This window comes from Nyctereutes procyonoides, unplaced genomic scaffold (genome assembly GCF_905146905.1).
Source record: "Nyctereutes procyonoides isolate TBG_1078 unplaced genomic scaffold, NYPRO_anot_genome, whole genome shotgun sequence".
Lineage (NCBI taxonomy): Eukaryota > Metazoa > Chordata > Mammalia > Carnivora > Canidae > Nyctereutes > Nyctereutes procyonoides.
The window spans coordinates 2,911,453-2,930,976 of record NW_026575051.1 but is presented as its reverse complement, the minus strand read 5'-3'; the positions used below and the strand labels follow the sequence as shown (position 1 = coordinate 2,930,976).

Here is a 19,524-nt window from a genome sequence, read left to right as displayed (position 1 = left end):
TGAGAGGCACAGAGAAAGGCAGAGGTCCTGCGGGTGCAGGGGAGCAGATGGATTCTGCGGGTTTTAAGGAAGTTAAAATCTCAAAATTCTGGTTCTTCTGAAATTGTAGCTTCTTTTCCATCAAAGAGGTCTAGATTCCTGTCTGTGGGGGCACTGCACGGGGACAGTACAGCCCCAGGAGAGAGGCGTGTCCAGGTGTCATCTGCTCAGCTGTGCAGTGTGGGTATAAAGCCTGCCTTGCCTTGTACCCAGAGCCTCCCTTGTCTCCCTGCCTCCCCACCCCACCCCCACAGTTTACCTTCACGTGTCTGCTGTTTTACCTCCTCCTTTGGTGTCCATCCAAACAAGAAAATTCTTCCTTTGCCCAAACCACTCAGTGAGTTGAAAGTAAGTTTTTATGACCCAACGGAGTAGCATTAAAATAAAATTAATTCATTCACTAATTAAAAGAAGCCATCACCATATCCTGCTCCAGTTGTACATACCTCAGATGTAAAGGCCCCTGATCAAAGACACTTGTAAAATATGGATTTAATTCAGTCTAATTCGGTGTGTGTGTGTGTGTGTGTGTGTGTGTGTGTGTCAAAGAGAGACAGACAGTGAGGAAAAGAGGAAGAGATGGAATGGAGTTACCAAAGATTGCTGGAAGTGTCCAAAGGAACCAGGAAACTAGCAAACCCAGCTTCTGGGGCATGTTCACCAATTGCTAGACATGTTAAAAAGGTAAACACCAGACCCCTGGCATATTAAAAATGCCGGGGTGGGGGTTCTGCCCTCAGATAATAGGAAACAAAAAGCAGTGATCTGGCCTACTGAGCATATATGACCGGTAGCAGATCCACAGCAAATTGTGTGAATGATCCAGTAGAGAAGCAGCTTCATCAGACCAAGATCAGGTGATGAACTAATGTGAGAAGAAATGGACTTTTCTGAGAAAAGTCACTTAAGAGCTGAAGGGACTAAAGCCATAGCAGGGGCTGTGGCTTCCTCTGCCCCTGTACGGAAAGAGTTGGAACTCCATCCTGAAGGTGTGGGAGCCCCAAAACGTTTGGCCTGAGTCTACCCCGACCCCCTCCACTCTGCCCTTTGTTCTGCCTGGACGAAGTTTCCAAAACTGAAATCTCAGCGCATTCCGGGACTGCCAGAAACGAGGTGTGAGAAGTTGAGAGGCACAGAGAAAGGCAGAGAGACCCCTGCTCTCTCTCTCTTTCAAATAAAATCTTTCTCCACCTGAAGTATGGGATTTGGTAACCAAATGGATGCCTATGAGGATGTGAAGGCATGTGTGACATCTAGAGAATAACATTTGTGGGTTTTTTTACTTTTTGATTGTTTTTTGATTTTTGTTTTGTTTTTTGTTTTTTTAAAAGATTGGTTTTTTTATTTTTTAAAAGATTTTTTGCTTATTTATTTGAGACAGTGAGAGAGAACAATTGGGGGGCGGGAGAAGAGGGAGAGGGAGAAGCAGACTCCCCACTGAGCAGGGAGCCCAATGTGGGACTCGATCCCAGGACCCTGGGATCATGACCCAAGCCGAAGAGAGACACCCAACGGACTGAGCCACCCAGGCGCCCTGGAGAGTAACATTTGAGGGAACATCCATTGTTGAAATCAATAGGCAAATCAGAATATTTCTCATCTCCACTTACCTCAACTCTTGCTTTGCAATCTTGGAATCATCCCTGGTGCTTAATGCCTCAGGTTTTCCCAGCTGTGGCTAAGAACACAGCACAAAGGCAGTTCTTCAAAGCTGCCTGCTCTATTGCATCACAAAAAAAAAACTCCTTTTGCAAAGTTCAGACTAATGTGGTGATTGGCTGCATGGAAGCTATGCTCACCAACCTTGTCATGTTTTGATCTGACCCCTTTCTCACTTGACCTCTGGCCTTCTGAGAACAATTTCTCCAATTCATTTCTGGCAGATGGGTAGGCTTCCTCCAGAATGGGAACATTTTCTTGCTAAATTCTCAGGTGGACCATACCAGGGAAAGGCGGGAGGATTTGACATGTTCAGCATCTCTGAATTGTGGATATTGTGAATCAGAGTGCAAGGCATGCTCTGGGTTGAGCTTAGAGATGTGGGTTCCCATGGCTGCTGGAAAAGAATGAGGCTTCCAAAACCTGAATAATACTGCTACTGCCCTACGACCCAGCAATTGCACTGTTGGGGATTTACCCCAAAGATTCAGATGCAATGAAACGCCGGGACACCTGCACCCCGATGTTTCTAGCAGCAATGTCCACAATAGACAAACTGTGGAAGGAGCCTCGGTGTCCATCGAAAGATGAATGGATAAAGAAGATGTGGTTTATGGATACAATGGAATATTCCTCAGCCATTAGAAACGACAAATACCCACCATTTGCTTCAACGTGGATGGAACTGGAGGGTATTATGCTGAGTGAAGTAAGTCAATCGGAGAAGGACAAACAGTGTATGTTCTCATTCATTTGGGGAATATAAATAATAGTGAAAGGGAATATAAGGGAAGGGAGAAGAAATGTGTGGGAAATATCAGAAAAGGAGACAGAACATAAAGACTCCTAACTCTGGGAAATGAACTAGGGGTGGTGGAAGGGGAGGAGGGCGGGGGGTGAGGGTGAGTGGGTGACGGGCACTGAGGGGGACACTTGACGGGATGAGCACTGGGTGTTATTCTGTACGTTGGTAAATTGAACACCAATAAAAAATTATTTTATTAAAAAATAAAAAAAATTAAGTTAAAAAAAGTACTGCTACTGGGCTGTGTGAGAGAAGAGTTGTGTGCAGGCTCAAAGCCAAGTGCTATCCTGGTAAGGGTATGGGGCAAACCACTTGGGTGTATAGTGATATATAGTATATAGTATAATATATATTGTAATGGAACAGATTGTCTTCACATGACCTTAGAATCCTTAACATATCCTTAAAATACAAGATACAAATATGATGCACATTGTTTAAGTAATCTCTATGCCCAATGTGGATTTTGAACCCATAACCCTGAGATTAAGGGTCATAGGCTCCACCAACTGAGCCAGACAGGCACCCCTATTTCTATTTTTTTACACAGTGAATCATCTCAAAATCCTACTGTGGGCAGTGGAGGGATGAGGGTGAGGAAGGGGTTGCCTCTCTGAAGAAAGCCAGTTTTCCTGTGTTTCACAAAACTGCCTCCTAGATATGCCCCCTGCCCCTTACACTTAGAAGAAGGAGAGACTCTGGAATTTCTCCAATTTAATCTGAGTTTTGGGGAAAGATTGTAGTGACAGAAAAGGAGAAAGAAGTAAATGAACATGTGCTGAGTTATTGTACTTATGTCAGAAGTCTCGTTTGGCTGTACTGTCACTAAGACAGAAATTACTATGCCCATTTTATAGATGAAGCAAATATATATAATATATATATGTTATAGATATATACTAAAGAAAGAACAGGATGGTATAAGATAATGGTCAGTTGCATCATTCACTCTATCATGTGTTATTTTTATTATTTTGCATAGATAAATAATATAAATTAATACATTGATTAGTTTCATTTAAATCTGGGTTTACACGCAGAAGGATAATTATCAAGGACGTCTGGGTGGTGCAGTCGGTTAATCTGACTTGTGGTTCGGCTCAGGTCATGATCTCAGGGTTGTGAGATCAAGCCCTGAGTCAGGCTACGTGCTCAGCACAGTTTGCATGAGATTCTCTCTCCTTCTACTCATGCTCACTCTCTCTTTCATATAAAATAAATAAACCTTTAAAAAATAGAAGGATAATTATCAGGCTGTTCTTTAGTTGTAGGGACAAATCAGTAAGATGACTGTAGAATTGTGGCAAGAAAAATATGAACAGAAAACATTTTTATTCTGCCATATTGGGAAGGAAAATAGAAACGACTATATAAAAAGAAGTCCATAATATTACTTCATTTGTGTAAGGTTAGCAAAAAGATTTTTTTTAAGAGAGAGATAGAGAGTTGGAGTTTCAAGGAGGAACAGAGGGAGGTGAGAGAGAATCTTAAGTAGACTCCGGGTCAGCACAGAGCCCAAAGGGTGGGTTGATCTCAAGACCCTGAGTGGAAACCAAGAGTCAGACGCCCAATAGATTGAGCCACCCAGGAGGCTTAAGGAAAAAATTTTTGAAAATTGAGATAGTCTGTATACATGTTTTTAATATGTATAATATTTAAGAGAAGTTGGCATATTAAAGAATCTGACAGATTAGTCTTGTGATTTCAAATTGAATTGTGTAATTTATTTTAGACTTGTAATTTGAAGCTGAAAGGTATAAGATAATTTGATTATGTTTGTAAACAGTATTGAAATCTTTAAGATAACTTGATTTGCCACACTTAAAAAACTTGAAATATTAGGTTTATGAGAGTCATTTACATGCTTGAATTTTTTCTTGTTTGACGTATAAATTGGCCATATGAGGAATTTGAAGTGCTTGAAAAAAATCAAGTATATTAAATTTGTAAATGTAGTTTAAATATGTAAGAGAACTTAGTTAACTTTGTAAATGGCAAGAGTAATGTTCAAGCAGATTTAATATGTCAAGCCCATGGGCTAATTGAACATTAATCAAGGAACAAGTTATTGCTTTTATTTTTATACGAAAATTACAAGATTTCTAAATAGAACATCAAAGTTATGCAAGTTCAACTTAAAAACTTAAGAAAATCTGTTTGTAAATTTACAACTTTAATTAATTGAAAATTTATTTAAACACAACCAATTGCAAATGCTGTAAATGAACCCAAGTTTGTCTGCCCAATGCATGGCAAAACCAATCACTGAAACATCAAGTATGCAGCAGGGAAAAGATTTATTCGAAAGGCAGCAAAAAGGGGAAACAGAGGTTGGTTCAAATCTGTCTCCCCTGAGTGAAATTAGAACAAATGTTTATAATCTTAGGGGTGGGATTACATACATATTGATGCAAAAGACAGGGAGATTTATGACTATTCATGAGGAAAGATGGAGCATGTGCATCCCATGTTCACTTTAGGGTGGAGATACAACATTAAAACGAGGCACAATTGGGTGCCTGATGTCAGGAAGTCAACTGTAGGACAAGAGGGGCTATGCCCATCTCTGAAAGGAAGTATATACTGCATAAATTCTTGGGCTCATTATCACAGGGAAGGAATGCAGGGCATTGGTGTCAGTGAGCCTCATTTATATCAGTCCAAGCCTCAATGGAAACAATTAGTGGATTTGTTGTGGGGTCTGAAACGAAACAATAGCTGATTAGGGAGAGACAGGCCTCCGAAAAACAAGCTTTAAATTTCCTATTAGTCTTAACCTCATTAATCCTATGGGGCACATTTTCAGTCCCCCCAGAGTTATGATCATTCCTCAGTCTTGAAGGAATTGGGACAATGACTGCTCTGGCTACTTCCTGCAGTTTCAGGGTTTGAGGAATGAAACTACTTTGCACTTTGTTGGAAGTATTCCCTAGTATTTGGCTTAACATGTACATTCTGCATGACCAAAACATTAGTTTCTTCTTTGGCCATTTTAGAGCAACATTGGAAAGCACATCTTATTAGTACAGATACAATTAATGAAATGAAAAGTATAGATAACCCAAATCTGAGTAGTCCTTGTAACATTGCTAATCCCTTGGGGAATCCAGAAAAAGAGTCCAGTAATCCAGTCACTTTTTCCAGGCACCTCTGGCGAAATTTGCTATGGCCAAGTGGCTTGCTCTCTGATTTTATCTAAATGAGATTTTAGTTTTTACTGCAGCAGAAGCGTTAATATAAACACAGCGAGTTGTGTTAGCAATGGCATTCTATCCTGTTCTGCAAGAATATAGTGCAAAGCAATGTGATTATCAAGTGCTACCTTAGCTAACACATTTACTTTCTTTTTGTTGGGCAACAATGGTAAGAGCAGCTTTGTCGGCCAACTAAAAATGTTCTCCCAAAAGAATACCAAGATCTAGCCTCTTGATAACCAGGCAAGTAATCCCTATCTGGTGTCGATTCCCTTTTCGCTCAATAAAAGGTCTAAAAGTGAACAGAGAAAGGAGTAACCAAATTCCCTAGTGTGTAGACCCCTCCAATTCTCCAAATTATCTAGCTAGTACCTAGCTAGATAAGCCCAGGATTGGTTAGGAGTAATGAGAAGGTCCCTCTTTTGACCAAGATTTTTTTTCTTACAAAAACATCACAAATCAACACTGTTCCCTCATATTCATTCTGGACTGTAGGTACAAAGTCGGCTCCATACATCATGAACCAGTCTCAGTCTTGAGAATAGGTCAGTTCAGTTAAACAGCTGGCTCATCTCAGGAGGTGGTTCCTGCAGGTGGGTTCTCAGGCCTATATTACAGAGGCAATAAGAAATATTTCTGTGGAAACAAAAAGAAAAACACAGGTTAATGTTATAAATCCAGTGTTTGAGTCCCGAGTGCTGCCAGTGAGAAGATTTCTAGATGTCAGGCTTCAAGCATCTTCAGATGGAGTGAGGGCAGGCAGTGGCAATCTGATAGTTTTTCCCCATTTGCAGTTTGAATGTCTCTGGTCATCTTCTTGAGTGGCCCATACGGTAACAGGCACTAAGATTGTCTACACATGGCCATTGTGGCAATTTCTCTAAAATTTACTTCAAATTGTTCAGCTTCAGTTTTTCAGGGCTTTAGGAAAAAGGACAGTTTTGGTTCTCAATGATTCCAAGTCAAGAGAATGGGGAAAAATTTTAGTTTAGAGAGTCATAGTCAGGTATTTGAGGAAACCAGAAGAATTCACTATCCAGCCCATTAGTTCTGGAAATTCTTACTCAGCTTAGTTTTATGATCTTAAAGGTATCAAAAACTTGTATTCGCCGAGTCCTTTCTGTGAATATCCCTGAAGCTGAAATACATTTGCAGGAGCAACAGATTAAAACAATAACCGTAAATGACAAGACTCAAAAATGGCCATGGTTAAAGATCTGATGAGAGTTCATTATAATGCAGGTGACAAAGAAATCTGGTTATTTCTGTGACACATAACACTTCGATAATTAGAATTACAAATGGCTGGCTCAATTGGTAGAGCATGTGACTCAATCTCAGGGTCTTGAGTTCAAAACCCACATTAGGTATAGAAATTTCTTAAATAAATTTTTAAAAAGTTTTTTGACAATCTGTGAGACCTTCTCTGAACAGTATGCAAAGGCTTAACCCAACGTGTAAAAGTCTACAAATACTAGCAAACATTGAAAATTATCTGTTATTCTCCGCATCATGGTGAAGACCATCTGCTGGTCCCCTCCAGGTTCAGTGCTTTTGAGTTCTATGTATGTATGTATGTATGTATGTATGTATGTATGTATTTAAAGTAATGTCTACACCCAACATAAGGCTTGAACTCACAACTTCAAGATCAAGAGTTGGATGTTTTACTGATAGAGACAGCCAGGTGCCCCCTAGTTTTATACCTTTTAGGACTGGTGGGGACACAATCCTAGGATTATTCTTAGCACAAATGTCACATTTCTAGACTATCTTTTGGATAATTCTCTGGAGTTTGGGGTTCACAATATATCTTATACCCACTGAAAAGTAGCATCTCACTCATAATGGTGCTTTGGTGAATATGACTATTTCTTCCATAAGATGTTCTGGGATAAGGAATACTCCTTATTCACTATATTTCTAACTGACTTTTTTTAAAAGATTTTATTTATTTATTCTGAGAGAGACAGAGAGAGAGAGAGGCAGAGACACAGGCAGAGGAAGAAGCAAGCAGGCTTCAGGGAACCCGATGTGGGGCTCGATCCCAGGACTCCAGGATCACGCCCTGAGCCAAAGGCAGACACTTTAACCACTGAGCCACCCAGGCATCCCTTCTAGCTGACTTTCGTGCCAGCATTGTTCCCAAATCCCCATTCCTTAGCTCTTCTTAGGTCTTCCAAGGAATATCTGGGTTGGCATTTAGTTAGGTCTATGTCCGGCACTAACGGCATCATAGAAGGTTTTGGAGACTTCATATGGGCTGCCACCTTGGTGACAAGATCAGCCTGATTATTTCTTTGAGCTATATAATTATTAGGCTTCTTATATCCTGGGCAAAGGACTACTTCCAGTTCTGGTTATATTATAAGCATAATTCTCTCCATTTCATTACTGCAGTTGATAAGTTTAGAACTTCTTCGGTGTGTCTAATTTGTTTCTTATAGTTAATAATTCTCTTTCTTTCCATATGGACCCATGTGCATGAATCACTGAGAAAGCATATTTTGAATCTATATATAAAGTTACCTTTTGCCTTTACCAAATAAAGGGCCCTTGTTACGGCAATGAGTCCTGCCTTTTGAACAGAGGTATCTGGTGGAGGAGTTTCCACCTCCGAAGTTCCTTAGCTGGTAATCTCTGCATATCCAGTTTTCTGTTGTCCTTGGCCCATGAAGCTGTTTCCATCAGTAAACATTTCCATGTCAGGATCCTACAATGGCACAACAGTTAGGTCCAGACAGCTAGAATAAGCTTGCTCAACTATTGAATACAATCATAAATGGGTTCTTCTGCACTAACAAGTAGCAAGGTAGCAGGATTTAAAGTGAAGACAGCCTTCAAAGTAACATTGGGGTTATCTAGTAAAGTGGCTTGGTATTTGTCCAGTCTTCTAGATGCTAACCAATATTCCTCTTTTTGCTTTAGTAAGAGAAGCACACAGTGGAAGGAGTATAGACAGTGATGGGTTGGCCCAAAGTAAAATTTTCTGCTTCTTTTACCAGATCACAAGTGGCAGCTCTTAAGCAGACAGGCCATCCCCTTGGTATCAGTGTCCAATTGCTTTGAGAAATAAGCATCAGATCTTCTAGTACAGCCAAGATTTTGGGTTAAGACTCCCAAGGCTATGGGACACCTGGGTGGGTCAGCGGTTTAGTGCTGCCCTTCAGCCCAGGTCATGATCCTGGATTCCCGGGACTGAGTGCCACATCAGGCTCCCTGCATGGAGCCTGCTTCTCCCTCTGCCTGTGCCTCTGCCTCTCTCTCTGTCTCTCATGAATAAATAAATTAAAAATCTTAAAAAAAAAAAAGACTCCAGGGCTAATAATTCCTTGTCATTCATGAACAGATAGATCAAAAGGCTAATTCTTAATATCCAGGAGGCCCAATGCAGTTAACAACTTTTCTCTGATAATCCAAAAGGTCTTGTGACATTCTCTAGTCCAATCAAGAAGACCCAATGGGTCAATGGGAAGCTGGGGTGAGCAAAGTTGGTGACACTCATGCATATTAAACTTTATGGCAGGGCAGCCCGGGTGGCGCAGCGGTTTAGCGCCGCCTGCAGCCCAGGGCGTGATCCTGGAGACCCTGGGCCTGCTTCTCTCTCTGCTTGTGTCTCTGCCTCTCTCTCTCTGTGTCTCTATGAATAAATAAATAAAAATCTTAAAAAAATAATAAAATAAAATAAACTTTATGGTGGTGTAGAGATTCTGAATTTCAGTACCCACCAAAGGAACAAGCGAAAAAGGAGCATTCAGCCCATTCTCTCCGCCTTCTTGGAATTTGGCCTCAATCAGCCCGTGAAGATCTCCATACAATTCACCTATTTTTCCTCTTACAAAAATCAGGCACTCAAGTGCTTCATAAAGGGGTTTAGCTATCAGGTCAAACAAATTTAGGTATCCAAATTCAACAAAACCCAGTCATTCATAGAAACCTGCGCAATTGGGCAGCCCCAGTGGCGCAGCGGTTTAGCGGTTTAGGTCCCGGAGACCTCGGATCGAGTCCCACATCGGGGTCCCTGCATGGAGCCTGCTTCTCTGTGTCTCTCATGAATAAGTAAAATAAAATCTTAAAGAAAGAGAAAGAAAGAAAGAAAGAAAGAAAGAAAGAAAGAAAGAAAGAAAGAAAGAAAGAAAGAAAGAAAGAAAGAAAGAAAAAGAAACCTGCACAATTGTCTCCTGCATGTAGGGACTACCATTCAGACTAGAGCCTCCCTTCTATCAGGGAGCAGATTTCTTTGTCTCTTTGAAAACTCAAAACCGTGCTATTTCATTGGGAGATTTGGGCCTTTTTCCTTGCAACTTTGTAACCTCCCTCAGCCAATATGTCTAGAGTCAAAATAGTATTGAAGTGTAAAGACTCTTGTTTTACTCAGCAATGAATATATCATCCACGTAATGGAGGAGAGTCTCCATCTCTAATTAGAGGTTTCTCAGATCTTTAGCTAGGACTTCCCCAAAAATGGTGAGGGAGTTGTTAAAACCTTGGGGAAGGATTGTCCAGCAATACTGTTGCTTACTCTTGGTCTCAGTGGTCTTCAGTTCACACAAATCTAAACCAAGAAAAATGCAAAATAAAGCATCCTTTAGATCCAGAGCAGTGAACCACCTAAAGTCCCCAGACAAGGTTGTTAAGAGTATGTAGATTGGGTAGCACCCGGTGGATATAGTCTGCAATATGGTTAATGTATACCTCTTAAGTCTTGAGTGCCTGATTTTTGTAGAGGAAAGATAGGTGAATTGTATGGAGATCATCACAGGCTGATGAGGCCAAATTCCAAAAAGGCAGGGAGAATGGGCTGAATGCTCTTTTTTTCACTTGTTCCTTTGGTGGGTACTGAGATTCTGAATCTCTACCCACCACAAAGTTTAACATGCATGAGTGCCACCGGCTTTGTTCGCCCCAGCTTCCCATTGACCCAAACATCTGATCTTAGCTTGTGTGTGTGTGTGTGTGTGTGTAAAGTGATCTTACCTTTTGGATAACTTCTTCAGGAAGCTTTGATAGGACTTATCTACCTTCATGTAGTAACATTGCTTGAAAGGCACCAGCTTGCTCTGGGGGTACTTTTTTATCCAGGTGACCAGGTACAGAAGTAGCTTCAGCATTAAATTTAGTTAACAGGTCACATCCCAGTAAAATAATGGGACATTCAGGCATATACAAAAACCTGTGTTTAAAGTGAAATTGTTCCATCTGTCAGGCTAGTGGTTGTAAGAAGGTTTTAGCCAACACTTCTCCCTGAGACTCTTGCTACAGCCATGGTTTGATCTGATAGCAGAGAGAGCCAGGAGTTCAGTACTGAATCTGTGTCCCCAATATCAATAAAAAAGTCTGTAACTTCATTTTCCACCTTCATTGTTATCTGGGGTTCCTTGTAGGAAATGATGACAAGCTTTTCAAGGTTTAAAGGAACCCCTGAGCTCCTTCATTCTTGGTCACTATCAGTCAATTCAGGCATCTGGTGGGCAGTTTGTTGTTCTGTCCCGTTAAGAGACCTTGTGAACTTGGGGCATTCCTTTTTCAAATGGCCTTCTTTGAAGCCCCAAATTGAGACATCCTGTGGGGCCCAAGAACCTCAAATTTCTTATCTGGGTACACCTCATCCTCATTGTGGTCCTCAGCCTGGTCTTGGTTTTCCTTGAATTAGGGCAACAAATAGAAAGGTAGCCTGCTGTTTCATTTTCTATGCTCTTTTCTCTTTTGCACATGGTCTGTTAAAAACTTTAAAGATAGGGCCACCTGAATGGCTCAGTCAGTTGGGCATCTGACTCTTGATTTCAGCTCAGGTCATGATCTTAGGGTCGTGGGATTAAGTCCTCCATTAAGCCCCACACTGGGCTCTGTGCTGAGCATAGAGTCTGCTTGGGATTCTCTCTCTCCCTCTGCCTCCCCACCTTCTCTCTCTAAAAAAACAAACAAAACAACATTAAAAGCAATCTCAACCAATTGTGACACAGACATTCTTACTCTCTAGACTTTGGAGTTTCTTTTGAATGTCTAGGATATTTTGCCCCCGCCATGTCATATTTATCATTTTTAAATTCTCTGGTGCCACAGGATCCATATCAGTATATCTCCTATATATCTCAAAAATCCTTTCAAGAAAGTCTGAAGGCTCCTCATTCTGTTTTTGCTTTATTTCTTTTTTTAAAAAACAATTTATTCATTTGACACAGAGATAAAGAAAGAGAACATGTGCACAAGCAAGGGAGTGGCAGGCAGAGGGAGAGAGAAAAGCAGGCTCCCCACTGAGCAGAGAGATGGGGAGATGGGGCTCCTTCCCAGGACCCCAGGATCATGACCCAGGCTGAAGGCAGAAGCTCAACAGACCGAGCCACCCAGGCACACTATCTTTTTTTTTTTTAAGATTTATTTATTTGAGAGAGAGAGAGAAAGACAACGAGCAATGGGAGGGGCAGCAGGAGAGGATCACGAGCAGACTCCCTGAGATCATGACCTGAGCCAAAATCAAGAGTCAGATGCTTAACTGAACAAGCCACCAAGGCACCCGTTGCTTTATTTCTTAAAACTTACTCAAACTCCTTTGTTTAGGGACCCCCTTTCTTTTTCTTTTTTGTTCAAGTATAATTAATATACAGTGTTTTCTTAGTTTCAGGTGTATGATATAATGATTCAAAAATTTTATGCATTTTTAGTGCTCATCAAGAGAAATATACTCTTTTTAAAAACTTAGTCGCAACTTTATTTATTTCAAGTAATCTCTATGCCCAATGTGGGGCTCAAACTCAATACTCAGAAATCAAGAGTCACATGCTCCACCAACTGAGCCAGTCAGGTGCCTCAAGGTAAGTGCACTCTTAATTCCCTTCATCTATTTCACCCATCCCCCACCTGCCTCCCCTCTGGCAACCACCAGTTTGCTCTCTGTATTTAATTAAGAGTTTGTTTTTTGGGGCAGCCCAGGTGGCTCAGTGGTTTGACGCTGCCTTTAGCCTGGGACCTGATCCTGGAGACTTGGGATCAAGTCCCACGTCGGGCTCCCTGCATGGAACCTGCTTCTCCCTCTGCCTGTGTCTCTGCCTCTCTCTCTCCCTCTCTGTGTCTCTCATGAATAAATGAACAAAATCTTAAATAGAAAGAAAGAAAAACTATTTTACAAAGTTTGTTTTTTGTTTGTCTCTTTTCTTTGTGTTTTAAATTCCACATATGAGTGAAATCAGATGGTATTTGTCCTTCTCTGACCAATCTACCTATTTCACTTAGCATCATACCCTCTAGGTCCATTTATGTAGTTGCAAATGGCAAGGTGTCATTCTTTTTTTTTTTTTTTTCTCTTTGGTGTCATTCTTTTTAAGGCTGAGTAATATTCTATTGTATAAATATATCATATCTTCTTTCTTTTTTTAGAGATTTATATATTTATGAGAGAGAAAGAGCATGAGTGGGAGGGGCAGTGGAAGAGGAAGAGAGAATTTCAAGCAGACTCCTTGCTGAGGGTAGAGCCCAATGTGGGGTTTGATCCGACAACCCCAAGATCATGATCTGAGCCAATATCAAGAGTTAATTGCTTAACCAACTGCACCACCCAGGTGCCTTTATTCATCTATTGATGGACATTTGGCTTGCTTCCATATCTTGGCTATTGTAAATAATGCTGCAATAAACAAAGGGGTGCATATATCTTTTTGAATTAGTGTTTTCGTTTTCTTTTTTTTTAAATTTTTTTTAATTTATTTATTTATGATAGTCACAGAGAGAGAGAGAGAGAGAGAGGCAGAGACACAGGCAGAGGGAGAAGCAGGCTCCATGCACCGGGAGCCCAATATGGGATTCGATCCCGGGTCTCCAGGATCGCGCCCTGAGCCAAAGGCAGGCGCCAAACCGCTGCGCCCCTCAGGGATCCCAGTGTTTTCATTTTCTTTGGGTAAATACCCAGTAGTGGAATTACTGGATCGTATGGTAATTCTATTTTTAATTTTTGGAGGAACATTCATACTGTTTTCCACAGTGGCTGCACTGATTTGCATTCCCACCAACTGTGCATGAGTGTTTCTCTTTCTCTACATCCTTGCCAACAATTGTTATTTCATCTGTTTTTGATTTTAGCCATTCTGACAGGTGTAAAATGATATCTTATTGTGCTTTTGATATGTATTTCCCTGATGATTAGTGATTTTGAGCATCTTTTCATGTATCTGTTGGCCATCTGTATGTCTTCTTTTGAAAAATGTTTATTCAGGTCTTCTGCCTTTATATTTATAAATCAATTTATAATCAAATTGTGTGTGTATCTGTGTGTGTGGAGAGTTGTATAAATTCTATATTTTTTTAAAAGATTTTATTTATTTATTAATGAGAGACACAGAAAGAGAGAGGCAGAGACATAGGCAGAGGGAGAAGCAGGGAGCCCAATGCGGGACTCGATCTTGGAACTCCAGGATTACGCCCTGAGCCAAAGGCAGATGTTCAACTGCTGAGCCACCCAGGCATCCCAAGTTCTTTTTTTTTTAATTTTTATTTATTTATGACAGTCACAGGGAGAAAGAGAGAGAGAGGCAGAGACACAGGCAGAGGGAGAAGCAGGCTCCATGCACCGGGAGCCCGATGTGGGATTCGATCCCCGTCTCCAGGATCGCGCCCTGGGCCAAAGGCAGGCGCTAAACCGCTGCGCCACCCACGGATCCCCCAAGTTCTATATATATTGTAGAGTTGAAGAAGTTATATGTTTTCAGTATCAACCCTTTATCAGATACATCATTTGCAAATATCTTCTCCCATTCTGTAGGTAGTTTTTTTTATTTGTTAATGGTTTCCTTCACTGTATAAAAGCTTTTTATTTTGGTGTAGTCCCAATAGTTTAATTTTTAAATTCATTCTACAAGGCCAGAATTTCCCCAAAAGCCAGACAAAGACAAAGAAAGGAAGAAAGGAAGAAAGGAAGAAAAAAAAAAGAAAGAAAGAAAGAAAGAAAGAAAGAAAGAAAGAAAGAAAGAAGAAAAGAAAGAAAAAGAAACAAAGGAAGGAAGGAAGGAAGCTAGCTATAGGCCAATATCTCTGATGAACATAGATACAAAAATCCTTAACAAAATATTAGCAAACTAAATCCAACAATATATTTAAAAAGTCATTCACCATGATTAAGTGGTATTTATTCCAGGGATGCAAGAGTAGTTTAATATTCACAAATCAATCAATGTGATACATCACATTAACAAGAGAAAGGGTAAAAACCATCTGATCATTGCAATAGATGCAGAAAAAGCACTAAACAAAATAAAACATCCATTCATGATAAAAACTCTCAACAAAGTAGGTTTAGAGGTAACATACCTCAATAAAGGCCATATATGAAAAATCCATAGCCAACATCATACTCAGTGGTGAAAACCTGAGATCTTTTCCCTCTCAGGTCAGGAACAAGACAAGGATGTCCACTCTTACCACTTTTACTCAACATAGTACTGGAACTCCTAGCCACACCAATCAGACAAGAAAAAGAAATAAAAGGCATCCAGATTGGTAAGAAAGAAGTAAAACTTGGACTATTTTCAGATGACATGATACTATATATAGAAAACCCTAAAGACTCCACCAAAAAAATACAGGAACTGATAAATGAATTCAGTAATGTCACAGGATACAACATTAATACCTAGAAATCAGTTGCATTTCTATACACGAATAATGAAGTAGTAAAATGAGAAATTAATGGGATGCCTGGGTGGCTCTACGTTTTAGTGCCTGTTCAGCCTGAGGCGTGATCCCAGAGTCCCAGGATCAAGTCCCGCATGGGGCTCCCTGCATGGGGCCTGCTTCTCCCTCTGCCTGTATCTCTGCTTCTCTCTCTCTCTCTCTCTCTCATGAATAAATAAATAAATAAAATCTTAAAAAAAAGAGAGAGAGAGAAATTAAGAAAACAATCCCATTTACAATTGCACCAAAAAGAACAAAATACCCAGGAATAAACTTAAACAAGGAGGTGAAAGACCTATACTCTGAAAACTATAAAACACTGATGAAAGAAACTGAAGATAACACAAACAAATGTAAACAAAGCTATACCATGCTCATGGATTGGAAAAACAAATATTATTGAAATGTCCATACTGCTCAAAGCAATCTGCAGATTTAATGAGCTCCTATCAAAATACCAACATCATATTTCACAGAACTAGAACAAATAAATCCTAAAATTTGTATAAAACCACAAAAGACCCTAAGATAAGACCCAAGACCCTAAAGGATAGCCAAAGCAATCTTGAAAAAGAAGAACAAAGCTGGATGTATCACAATCCCAGATCCCAAGATATACTACAAAACTGTAGTAATCAAACATTATAGTACTGCACAAAAATAGACATATAGATCAATGGAACAGAATAGAAAGTCTAGAACTAAACTCATGCTTATATGGTCAATTAATCTATGACCATGGAGGCAAGAATATACAATGGGACAAAGTCTCTTCAACAAATGGTGTTAGGAAAACTAGATAGCTACGTGCAAAAGAATGAAACCGTATCACTTTCTTTCTTTCTTTTTTTAAGATTTTATTTTTAAGTAATCTCTACACTTAATGTGGGCTCTAACTCACAACCCTGAGATCAAGAGTCACATGCTCCACTCAGCAAGCCAGCGAGTCACCCCCACTTTCTTATACTATACACAAAAACAAACTCAAAATGGATTAAAGACCTAAGTGTGAGACCTGAAGCTATAAAACATGAAGAAAACATAGGCAGTAATTTCTTTGATATCAGCCACAGAAACATTTTTCTAGATACATTTTCCTCAGGCAAAGGAAATAAAACTAAAATTAAATTATTGAGACTACATCAAAATAAAAACCTTCTGCACAGTGTGTGAACCCCCTTTCTTAATCTAGCTAAAATACCACCAATAGTATTCAAACTTACCTCGGTCTCCAATGTTGACATTCCAGTTGGGATTCACAGTAGGAGGCTGGTTTCCGTAGTGTAGTGGTTATCACGTTCGCCTCACAGTAGGAACAGGCATCATGGCATTAGCTCTTAGGGAGTTATGGGGGTTTTAGCATGCAGCCAGGTAACTTCCCTAGCTTTTTTTTTTTTTTTTTTAGTATTAAGTGTCATTCCTCAGAAGTGAGGAGAATACTTAACAAATTTTGTATATCTTCCAAAGTGGGGTTCTGGGTGACAAAAATAGATGTGAATGAATTTCCATCCTCTTGGGGTCATCTCTGTAAGTAGGCATATTGTTTTTCCAGTTACACAAATTCAAGGTGGAGAGTGGACCCAAATCATCCCTACAGGAAATACCCCTTTCCCCTGCATTTAAGCCTCAGACTGGGACCTGCCTTAGCAGATATTATCCTCCCTGGGAACTTGCTCAATTTGACCAAATTGAGTTAGGGTATAAGAAGGGGAGATCATTCCTACCTGTTGGCCCCCTGAGTCTGAGCTTCATGGTTTGGGCTCTGTAAAGGGTTCAAGTTGTTGGGACTGGGACTGCTGAGGACAGGCAGTAGCTCTGGTGCCCCCCATAGAGTAGAAGGGAAGTTTAATCCAAGTAATCAATAAATCATCCTCCTCTCCCTGGTGAGGATTAGGCAACACGGGCTTTTTAGTGTTACTCGTTTGTTGGAATAGAATTTTACATCTTTTCTGAGCTGGCTTATTTGATACAAAAGCAAAAAATGACTGAACATCCCATTTACCTTCCCTTTTACAAAGGCAAATCTAATTGCAAGATGATATTATAATTTAAGGATCCATTAATTGGCTATTTTTTTCCAGAGTCTAATGAATATTGTAGTCAAGCAGTGTTGCAAAAGATCATCTTTTTCCTTTTCATAGGTTCACAACTAAACATTGTCCAGTTTTTGAGAATATAATCCAAAGGGCTGCATGCAGTGATCAAATTGTCATTCCCCATTTCCCAAATAGAACACAGCCAGTTTTATTCAAATACACCACAAACTGCAGGAACAAGTGAGGCCAAGAGTACCTCTGTGAACAAAGATTCACTAGTTTCATTCTAAAAGTTGGGGCTTTACCAACTGAGTAAATGGTTTCCTAGTCAACCTTTTCTTAAGTAAACAAGAAAAAGGCCAAGAGATATAAAGCCAAACCCCCTATTCATTCCACCAAATGAGAGGAAGAAAGAATTTGGTCACTTGTACTGAGTTACTCACTAAAAGGATGTCTGTCCATACGGAAACCAAAGCGATTTCCTTCCCAGAAGAGTTAAATTAAGCGCCTGAGGTCAGTGGAGTCAAATTGGGTTGGGGCCCCAGGGAAGGTCCCTAGGACAAAGAGCCTATGCGGCTTCTTGGACTCCTCACCAGACTCCCTTTAATAGGCTGGTGCAGTGGAACCAAGATCAAAGAGCTCCTGGCTGGCTCACCAAATTTGTGACCAATCCAAGTTCATATGACTAAAGTGCAGCAGAGCCAATCACTGAAATATCAAGTATGCAGCAAGAAGAGAGTTTATTCAAGAGGCAGCCAAAGGAGGGGAGACTGGCTGACACAGTCAAAAGACTGTGACTTTTGATCCTAGGATCATGAGTTCCAGCCCCAGGTTTGGCATTGAGCTTATCTGAAAAAAAAAGGAAAAAAAAAAAAAAAACAGGCAAAGGAGAAGGGAACTCAACCCTCAAAATCCTCTCCTCAAGGGGGAAGAGTCAGGGATATTTAAAGGTAAATGAAAAAGGACCTGGGTATAGGGAAGAGGAGCTACATGATTTTACAATCACATAAAGGGAGTTAATAAATAAGGGAAGGGGGCAGCCCAGGTGGCTCAGCACTTTAGCACCGCCTTCAGCCCAGTGTGTGGTCCTGGGGACCCGGGATCGAGTTCCAGGTCAGGCTCCCTGCATGGAGCCTGCTTCTCCTTCTGCCTCTCTTTTTCTCTGTGTGTCTCTCGTGAATAAATAAATAAAATTTATAAATAAATAAATAAATAAATAAGGGAAAGGTTGAAGTGATCTCACTGTCAGCATCTTCACAGATCTTCTGCTTGCCTCTTCATATGACTCATGATGAGAAAATAGCCCACTTGGTATGATTCCAGGGTAGGGTTTTAGGCCCTTCTATATCAAATATTCATCCATCAGACATTGGTGCATGCTCCAAGAGAAGGTTGGGGGTCCTAACTTGTTCTGATGGGTTTCTACTGAAACCTGAGTCTCTGCAAAATAACTAAACCATATTGTTATGCCAGGCAAGAATGTTATCTATAGAAACATGGCAGCAGGGCAGCCTCAGTGGCGCAGTGGTTTAGTGCCACCTGCAACCCTGGGTGTGATCCTGGAGACCCAGGATCGAGTCCCACGTCGGGCTCCCTGCGTGGAGTCTGCTTCTCCCTCTGCCTGTGTCTCTGCCTCCTCTGTGTGTGTGTGTGTGTCTATGAATAAATAAATAAAATCTTAAAAAAAGAAAAAGAAACATGGCAGCAGGTTGAATTCGGAGAATAGATTAGGGTAAAAAGTTACCCTTGCAGATTTTATTTATTTATGAGAGAGAGAGAGAGAGAGAGAGAGAGAGAGAGAGAGAGGCAGAGGGAGAAGCTGGCTCCGAGCAAGGAGCCTGATGTGGGACTCGATCCCTGCTCTCCAGGATCAGGCCCTGGGCTGAAGGCAGTGCTAAACGCTGAGCCACCCGGGCTGCCCTCTCTCTCTTTTTTAAGATTGTATTTATTTATTCATGAGAGACACACAGAGAGAGGCAGAGACACACAGGCAGAGGAAGAAGCAGGCTCCCTGTAGGGAGCCTAATGTGGGACTTGATCCGGGGTCTCCAGGATCATGCCCTGGGCCAAAGGCAGGCGCTAAACCGCTGAGCCACCCAGCCATCCCTCTCTTTCTTTTTTTTTTTTTTAA

At 40.7% G+C, this 19,524-nt stretch overlaps 1 long non-coding RNA gene across 2 annotated transcripts; it reads right to left on the bottom strand.

The window, feature by feature from the left end:
- Nucleotides 1–3,514: 3,514 nt before the first annotated feature.
- LOC129512888 (uncharacterized) lies at nucleotides 3,515–17,976 on the bottom strand. 2 transcript variants are annotated; one of them, XR_008665103.1, is made up of 4 exons: nucleotides 17,837–17,976; nucleotides 16,581–16,882; nucleotides 8,227–8,410; nucleotides 3,515–6,333 (listed from the first exon to the last, which is right to left on the bottom strand). It is a non-coding gene; the product is annotated as an uncharacterized LOC129512888 (long non-coding RNA). The 2 variants fall into 2 exon arrangements; XR_008665102.1 differs by having other exon boundaries at nucleotides 16,581–16,693.
- Nucleotides 17,977–19,524: the final 1,548 nt, after the last annotated feature.